The sequence below is a fragment of the Nannobrachium achirus genome (assembly GCF_963921795.1).
Source record: "Nannobrachium achirus genome assembly, chromosome: 24".
Classification (NCBI taxonomy): domain Eukaryota; kingdom Metazoa; phylum Chordata; class Actinopteri; order Myctophiformes; family Myctophidae; genus Nannobrachium; species Nannobrachium achirus.
The window spans coordinates 25,519,935-25,528,103 of NC_137831.1; positions in this window are offsets into that span (position 1 = coordinate 25,519,935).

Below are 8,169 nucleotides of genomic sequence, written 5' to 3' on the forward strand. Positions count from 1 at the left end.
GCAATTCTTTCAACATAAGAAGCTGCATTAAAGTTCAGGAGAGTTTGGACAAGGCAATTCTCTTGAATGCTACCTTCAGGTGTGGCATGGAAAGAGGGCATTTGCATTTCTTTCACCATAGTAAAAACTGCATTCCTGGTCTGGAGAGGGCACTTTTTACAGACAGACAAAAGGGCAGGGGCTTGAGCCCCCTTTGATGTCTATGTGTGCACGTGCCTCGAGCTGAGACCAAACAGTCCCACCCTGAGCTTGTGGGGACATTTGACCCCCTCAACTATAGTACTACCAGTAAGACGCCCTAAGGGCAAGAAGCGACCTCGCCCACTGAAACAACACGGACTGACACAATATGTCCATAATACTGTATAGGAATTCCGAGATTGAAGGGAGGGATCTCCATATATGGGCATAAAAGGGACAAGGACGTAATTAATTTGCAAGTGTGACTCACGTCGTGACAACCACACTGGTTATCTAGGAATTCCAAGATATGGGCTTAATATTGATGACATCAGGGAAGAAACCTTGTATCTCCAAATGTCAAATTTGTATGCTTTTTCGTAAGGTACATCATACAAGACTGCGACACAAAACGTGAACATGATTTTTAAAATGATAAATACAAAACAAACAGTTTTGGACATACAAGGTTTCCACCCGACAGCAACGATATGTTTGATTCATCAGAGCTCTCATTGTTACGGCAGCCTTGAAAGACTGATTGTGAACACTCAGCCAAGCAAGAGAGAGAGAGAGAGAGAGAGAGAGAGAGAGAGAGAATCAGTCAGAGAGAGAGAGAGAGAGGTTGGAGTGGGTTTAACATGTCTTACCTCACTGCATACGGGGGCGCACACACACAGACACATATACACGTGTATGAAATACATGCACACGCGTTGCACACTCCTCAGATTTCTGTTTCAAAGTAATTTCTTCAGTAGAGTGTAGCAGAGCACGAACACACACACACACACACACACACACACACACACACACACACACACACACACACACACACACACACACACACACACACACACACACACACACACACACACACACACACACACACACACACACACACACACACACACACACACACACTCCTTTGAAGTCATTTCCCCTCCCTCTAACCATCACCTGTCCTTCCTTCCCGCCCTCTTCATGTCTTCTCCTCCCCTCTCTCCTCCTCCTCCTCTTTCCACCTCATCTCTCCATTCCTCCTAATCCTCTTTTTCTCCCATCTCTCTCTCTCTCTCTCTGTCACCTACAGTAGCGTTCCCGCGAATCCATGTCCTTATAGAGAGAGAGAGAGAGAGAGAGAGAGAGAGAGAGAGAGAGAGAGAGAGAGAGAGAGAGAGGAGATATGTAGCGTCTGGACTCTTAAGCCGTTGTACTCGGCTTAATGTGGAAGTTTTATATGCATAGGGCTGTGTGTGTATGTGTGTGTGTGTGTGTGTGTGTGTGTGTGTGTGTGTGTGTGTGTGTGTGTGTGTGTGTGTGTGTGTGTCTCTGATTACGATAATTCCTTGCTTTTAATACAGCTGTCCCTCCAGCTTAAGGTGGACCAAATTGTTGGTGCTGGGAGATTAGTGTACCTCTGACTGCACATCACCATCTACCACACACCCACACACACCCACACACACACACACACACACACACACACACACACACACACACACACACACACACACACACACACACACACACACACACACACACACACACACACACACACACACACACACACACACACACACACACACACACAGCAGATGAGATGAGAGAGTGAGACAGACAGACAGACGAGGAGAAAGAGTATAGACAGACAGATGGAAAGAGAGAGAAATAAGACAGACTATAGCAGAGACACTAAGAAAATAGAAGGAAGATGGAGGGACACAGTGAGAGAGAGAGAGAGAGAGAGAGAGAGAGAGAGAGAGAGAGAGAGAGAGAGAGAGAGAGAGAGAGAAACAGAGAGATAGAGAAAGAGAGTGTGAGTGAGAGAGCGGTGAAACTTGAACTAGCTCTGCACCTGTTAGGATTTTGTGTGTGTGTGTGTGTGTGTGTGTGTGTGTGTGTGTGTGTGTGTGTGTGTGTGTGTGTGTGTGTGTGTGTGTGCGTGCCCGTGTACCTGTGCACCTGTTCTAGGCTGTCAATCAAGAGGTTTTGCCAGGTGGTTAAATACCTTCACACACACACACACACACACACACACACACACACACACACACACACACACACACACACACACACACACACACACACACACACACACACACACACACACACACACACACACACACACACACACACACACACACACACACACACACACACACACACACGCTTGTGTGTGATCTCACATCAAACATGATGTCACTGCGGTAGAAGTGGGAACAGACAGACAGATCAGTTGAGTCAGAGTTGGACGGCGACCAGACCCTGAATCTGGGAGGATATATAAACACCAGATTTACAAGCTTTCTAAATTAGATTTGCTGGCTGCAGGGCATGCATGCTCCATGGCAATGGCCGACCGCGTGGAACGCAACAGGACTATAATACTTCACTAGTTTATGACCTATACTTCACTAACCTACGTGCATTTGTACACTCTCACAGTTACACATCTTTTAAGGCAGTGGTTCTCAACCTGTGGGTCGGGACCCCCAGAGGGGTCCCCAAATTATTTTGGGGGGTCCCCAGATGTTTAGCTAAATGTTAACATTGTTTTCTCACTCAACAGTAAACAGACAACATACAGTATAAGTGTATACAGGCAGGGTATCTAAAAGTGACAATTTAAGGACTTTAAAGACCTTTTTAGTACCTCTGGTCAAACATGAGTCAAATTGTCAAATATTAGAGGCACAAATTGTGAAAATAGCAGATCGGCTATTTTCACAATGGTATAGATCAAGTCAAACTAAATGTAATTCCAACTCCTACAATTCCAAGTGCTTGTGCAGGGTGGGGGGTCCCCAGTTCAAATATGATTATTTTGGGGGTCATAGCCAGAAAAGGTTGAGAACACTGTTTTAAGGTGTCATTTGGAACCCCCAAGGAACCATGAGAGTCCCTGGACCACACCATGGGGCCTTTTCCACCGGCAAAGAACCGGTTCCAGAAGCAGTGCCGGTTCAACTTTCTTGGAACCTTGGTTCGTTCTTGTGAACCGGCTTGCGTTTCCACCAGATTGAACCACGATTGAAGGATTTTGTGGTTCCCGTTCGGAACCAACTTTTACAGTCCGGAACCAACTCCGGTTCTCGGTGGAAAAGCTCACCTCTGGTTCATCCCATATAGGCGGGAGAAAGAACCAGAACCGGTTCTTTGCCGGTGGAAAATGCCCTCATGAGACCCACTGGTGTAGCAGAGTTTCCAGTGAGCCAACGTGCACAATATCAGCACCATGACTCTGTTTGACCAGAATGGATTAGAGCATTCATTAGTATTACTGGTAACTCCTGTGAAGGAAGTGGGAAGAGACCCAATTAACTTCTTTCCAAAATAGGCTGCTGTGCATATTTATTTATTTGCTTCACACAAAACATCAAGCAACGGAAACACAATTATACAATACAAATCACAGATAGGCTACAGTCACACTGCAGAAGAGAAAAGGAAGAAGAAAATCAATCAAAGGCATGCGGCAAACAAAGGTCTCTAGTTGCGTATTTTGGCCATAAAGCATTCAAACCAACAGTAGTATTTTGAAATCAATTCATTGACACACGGGGAGCCAGTTTAAGGATTTAAGAACTGGAGTGATATGCTCCACTTTCTTGGTATCGGTACCGGCGATATTGCATGCTGGCGGGGGACATGACAGTATGCAACTCCAACAACGTTGAATCATTGATGTATACATTTTCATGTTGCTGAAGTACAAGCTCTCAACTTTCATATATTGTAGCTCACTATGATGAAAACTAGTAGATGCCTTCAACAACAAAATTGTATTTTATTTGGTTCTGTCTAGACTGCAGGAGACAGCTCAACGTGATCTTGAACACGCCCTCCATATATCTCCATGTATATCTCCATACACGGGCATAAAAGGGACACAAGCATGTAGGGCCTGACAAAGCCCTATGACTCAAGACATATCGATCGGATCGCGGCGGTGCGACGTAGGTGTGAGGGCCGCGTAGGGGCGCGAACCTCTAGCTGATTAGATGGTCGATTACGCAATTAGTTCAACGCTTGGCACCACTTGCAAAGTCTGCTATAGCACCGTAACTGTGTTTTAACACAGTGCCAGGACCCTGTAACACAGTACCGTGTGTGTGTGTGTGTGTGTGTGTGTGTGTGTGTGTGTGTGTGTGTGTGTGTGTGTGTGTGTGTGTGTGTGTGTGTGTGTGTGTGAGAGAAGAGAAGTGGAGGATGGAGGCAGCAGGTCAGTGAGGGTTAATCGCTCTTGACTCAGCGCTCATTGTAGCGGTCGGGTCCACTTTAGCGACGAGCATGCGGACCCTCTTAGTGGAAATCCCATTAACCTGACACACACACACACGCGTGCGCACACACACACACACACACACACACGCGCACACACACACACACACACACACACACACGCACATTAACTTGACACACGGAGCATTCAAACAGCAGACCACAGAAAGCCATTAGGTTTGAGACGCAACACTCCTGTTTAAGTAGCTATAGTCTGACGATTTGATGTGCACTCTGTGTGTGTGTGTGTGTGTGTGTGTGTGTGTGTGTGTGTGTGTGTGTGTGTGTGTGTGTGTGTGTGTGTGTGTGTGTGTGTGTGTGTGTGTGTGTGTGTGTTAGGGTACACATTAACACACTACATTGTTGCTGTCGGGGGGGGGGGGGGGACACACGTTTTGAGCTTGATCTGCTACTTTTGCCGTTTTTGCATTCGAATCGAGAAAAGTAACAGTTTTGGACGTATGAGGACTAAGAGTTGAGGCATTACATTTTGTATAACACGGTTCTATTGTGAAAATAGCAGATCTACATGCTTGACCATGTAGATCGGCTATTTTCACAATTTCTGCCCTGTCAATATTTGACAATTTGACCAATGTTTAATTTGTCATTTTAAAAGTCCTTAAATTGTCACTTTAGAAATGTTCAGATACCCTCTATACTCTTAAACTTCATGTTGGTTTGTTTACTGTTGAGTGAGAAAAGTGAAATTTTGAAACAACGAAAAGATGAATAATACACCAATGTATGTTGTATTTGGGAAGTCAAAACTTTTCATACACTACACCAAAACAAAAAATAAGTACCACTTCCTAACCAATGATCGTTACAATTATAAGCAATGTTAATGTTGTTTTACTGTAAATTCCAAAACACTATAAAACTCGAGCAAACGCAAGTGCACAGTCGACGACTCATCTCTGATAGATCTGCTTTAGATCTGTTGTTGTTTCCTTTTATTTTGCCATTATTTGTGTTAGACAAAGCTTGCCTTGTTTACCCATACAAGCAAAACTTCATAGACATTGAGATAAGCAGCGTGTGTATGACGCCACCATTATCCCACTGCTATCTGATGTACCGTCTATCTTGTACCAAGTGACCTCGGGTCCACAAGACATTACTGTAATTTCACAAAACCTTCAGATATCGTCGTTGTCGGGTGGAAACCTTGTATGTCCAAAACCGTTTGTTTTGTATTTATCAGTTTTAAAATGATTTAAACTAGTGAAAACAGCCGATCTACAAGCACACCACGCCTCGCGGCTTGTAGATCGGCTGTTTTCACTACTTTTGTGCGACGGCCTTGTGTGATGAAGCAGTGCTTCACTTTGCAAAATAATTTACTAGGTTTCTGCCCGACAGTGACAATATGTTGTTGAACAAAGTCACGGTGACATGAACTGATTGTTTGTGAAAAGGTAAGATATGAAAAGATATAAACGTACCCATCAGCTGTACACCGGACTGCGACGTCGGACCTGATGGCGCTTCTTCCAGGTCACAATATGCATAAATATTCCACTAATAAACGTGCAAATGTCTGTCTGTCCGATATCTGTCTGTTACACGCATGCTGACATCACTGATTCTAAACAGTGCCCACATTTTACAATGTCCACATTTGGAGATAACTGCAGTGGTGTCAGTTCAGCAAAAGCTAAGCTATGGCAATATGACTGGTGTCTTGCACGCGCACCTTCGTGCGCGTGCAAGACACCAGTCATGTTGCCATACCTTAGCAACAGGCATGATACATTTATTTTAAGAAGTACATTTTATTTGTTTCCCCGTTTCTACGGTTTATTGGGCTGGATATGGCAGCCTGGAAGGTTGTTCAAGTGCAGCTATAAACTTGGCATGTTAGTAAACGTGCCACAATTAACAATAATGCATTGCACCTGTGCAGCTGACCTGCGGAACCTGGGAATATAACATTTTGTCAAGATGGGAAGAATACAAGTGTGTATAGAATATAATTATAATACCTTGTTAAAGTGACCGTTTTGTAAAATTTTGCATTTGTAGTTATTTTACTGTAATTTAACAACATAATAACCTGCACAGATAGACAAAGAGACATTCATGGATTTATATTTAAAAGTAACTTTTATTTTCCTCCTGGACCCAGGGTGTGGCAGCTGCATACCCCTGCCATACCCAATTGACGCCCCTGGATAACTGACATCACTGATACCGCCGCCTGTACTATACTAAAAAATGGTTTTATCTCTAAATAATTTCAAAGCTCTCAGTTGTTTTGATATGTGAACATGTGGTACAAAGACCAGGAACAGGGTTCCTTGGCTAGAAACCCTCAAACGCATCGCCACAAATATCTTCATCACCGTCACCATCCTCAGTGCGTTCAAGGTCGCGGAGAGACCAAAGGTAAAGCGAGGGAGAGCCGCGCGCGGCAGAGGAGACGACGTCACGCCTCGGGAGACATGTTCACACGTGTCAAAACGGCGTCCGTTTGACACGCGGTGAAAAGGTAGACTTGTCGTATGCTAATGCTCTGCCAACCTCTCTCACCCTGCGCTGCAACGCACTGACTCTCTCTCACACTCACACACTCACACGCATATGTTTTATTACTACAGTATACTTGTGAGTACATTGACATTTCAGACATATCTCCAACCTCAACCTCTAAATGTACCCTTTCTAATCATAACCCAAATATTTTACTCATTGTAAGCTAAAAAATAAAAATAAAAAATAAAGTCAAAGAAAAATCACACCTAGTATGAAGTGAGCGGTGCTATTTATGAGTTAATTTCAGTAGGCGTTCCGCAAAGCTTGGCCAATGTGACCCTGGGCAAATCTTTAAGCGCTTTGTGCCAAGATGTAGGTCAGATGTAGGCCAAGCTTCGCAGGACGCAATACAAAGCTTGGAGCTTACATGTAGCTCCTTCTAGGAGAACCACACTCAAAAATGTATTTTAACCACAAAACAACAACACCACAATGTCTATTTCTCACTTTCTTTCTCAAAACGTCTCCAGTGTTAGTGGCGCACATGGGCGCAATACCAGAAGGAGATAATCTGACCTTCTTCCCCCCCAAAAATGCTCAAACATGGGGTGAAATGCGTTCTATGCTGCCACCAAAATGTGGAATGACCTACCAAAAGACACAAAAGTTCTCCACTCCCTCCACTCAAAACCAACCTAAAAGAATGGCTGACCTCAAAATACAAGTGACTACTACTACACCTCTCCTTTCTTATACGGTACCTCATGATTCTAGCTTTATACCAATATGTTTAGTAGGCTATTGTATTGTATTGTATTACATGTCTAATTGATGAATTGAGTACAATGGACCACAATGGAAACAAGCTCCTAGGGCTTTTTGTGTTATCCTTTTAGCATAACCTTTGATTGTACTACCTGTACTGTTAATAATAGTGTGAATAACGTACATGTTTTTAATAATCAGTCACATGCTGGATTACCTGCACACACACACATATTTGTGCTTGCGTGCCACGCAAGCACGTACGTACGCACGCACACACATGCACACGTACACGTGCAGACTGTCAGCTGCTGAATCACAGAGCGCAGGGGAATAACACGGTAGTGTGTAATGTTGGATCCGATCAATAAGGGCAAATAATAAGACTTCTCTCAGGAGCGACCTGCCGGGAGAATCCATTTTTACCAGCATTGAGTGGTTGTATAAAAGTGAAACAGGTGG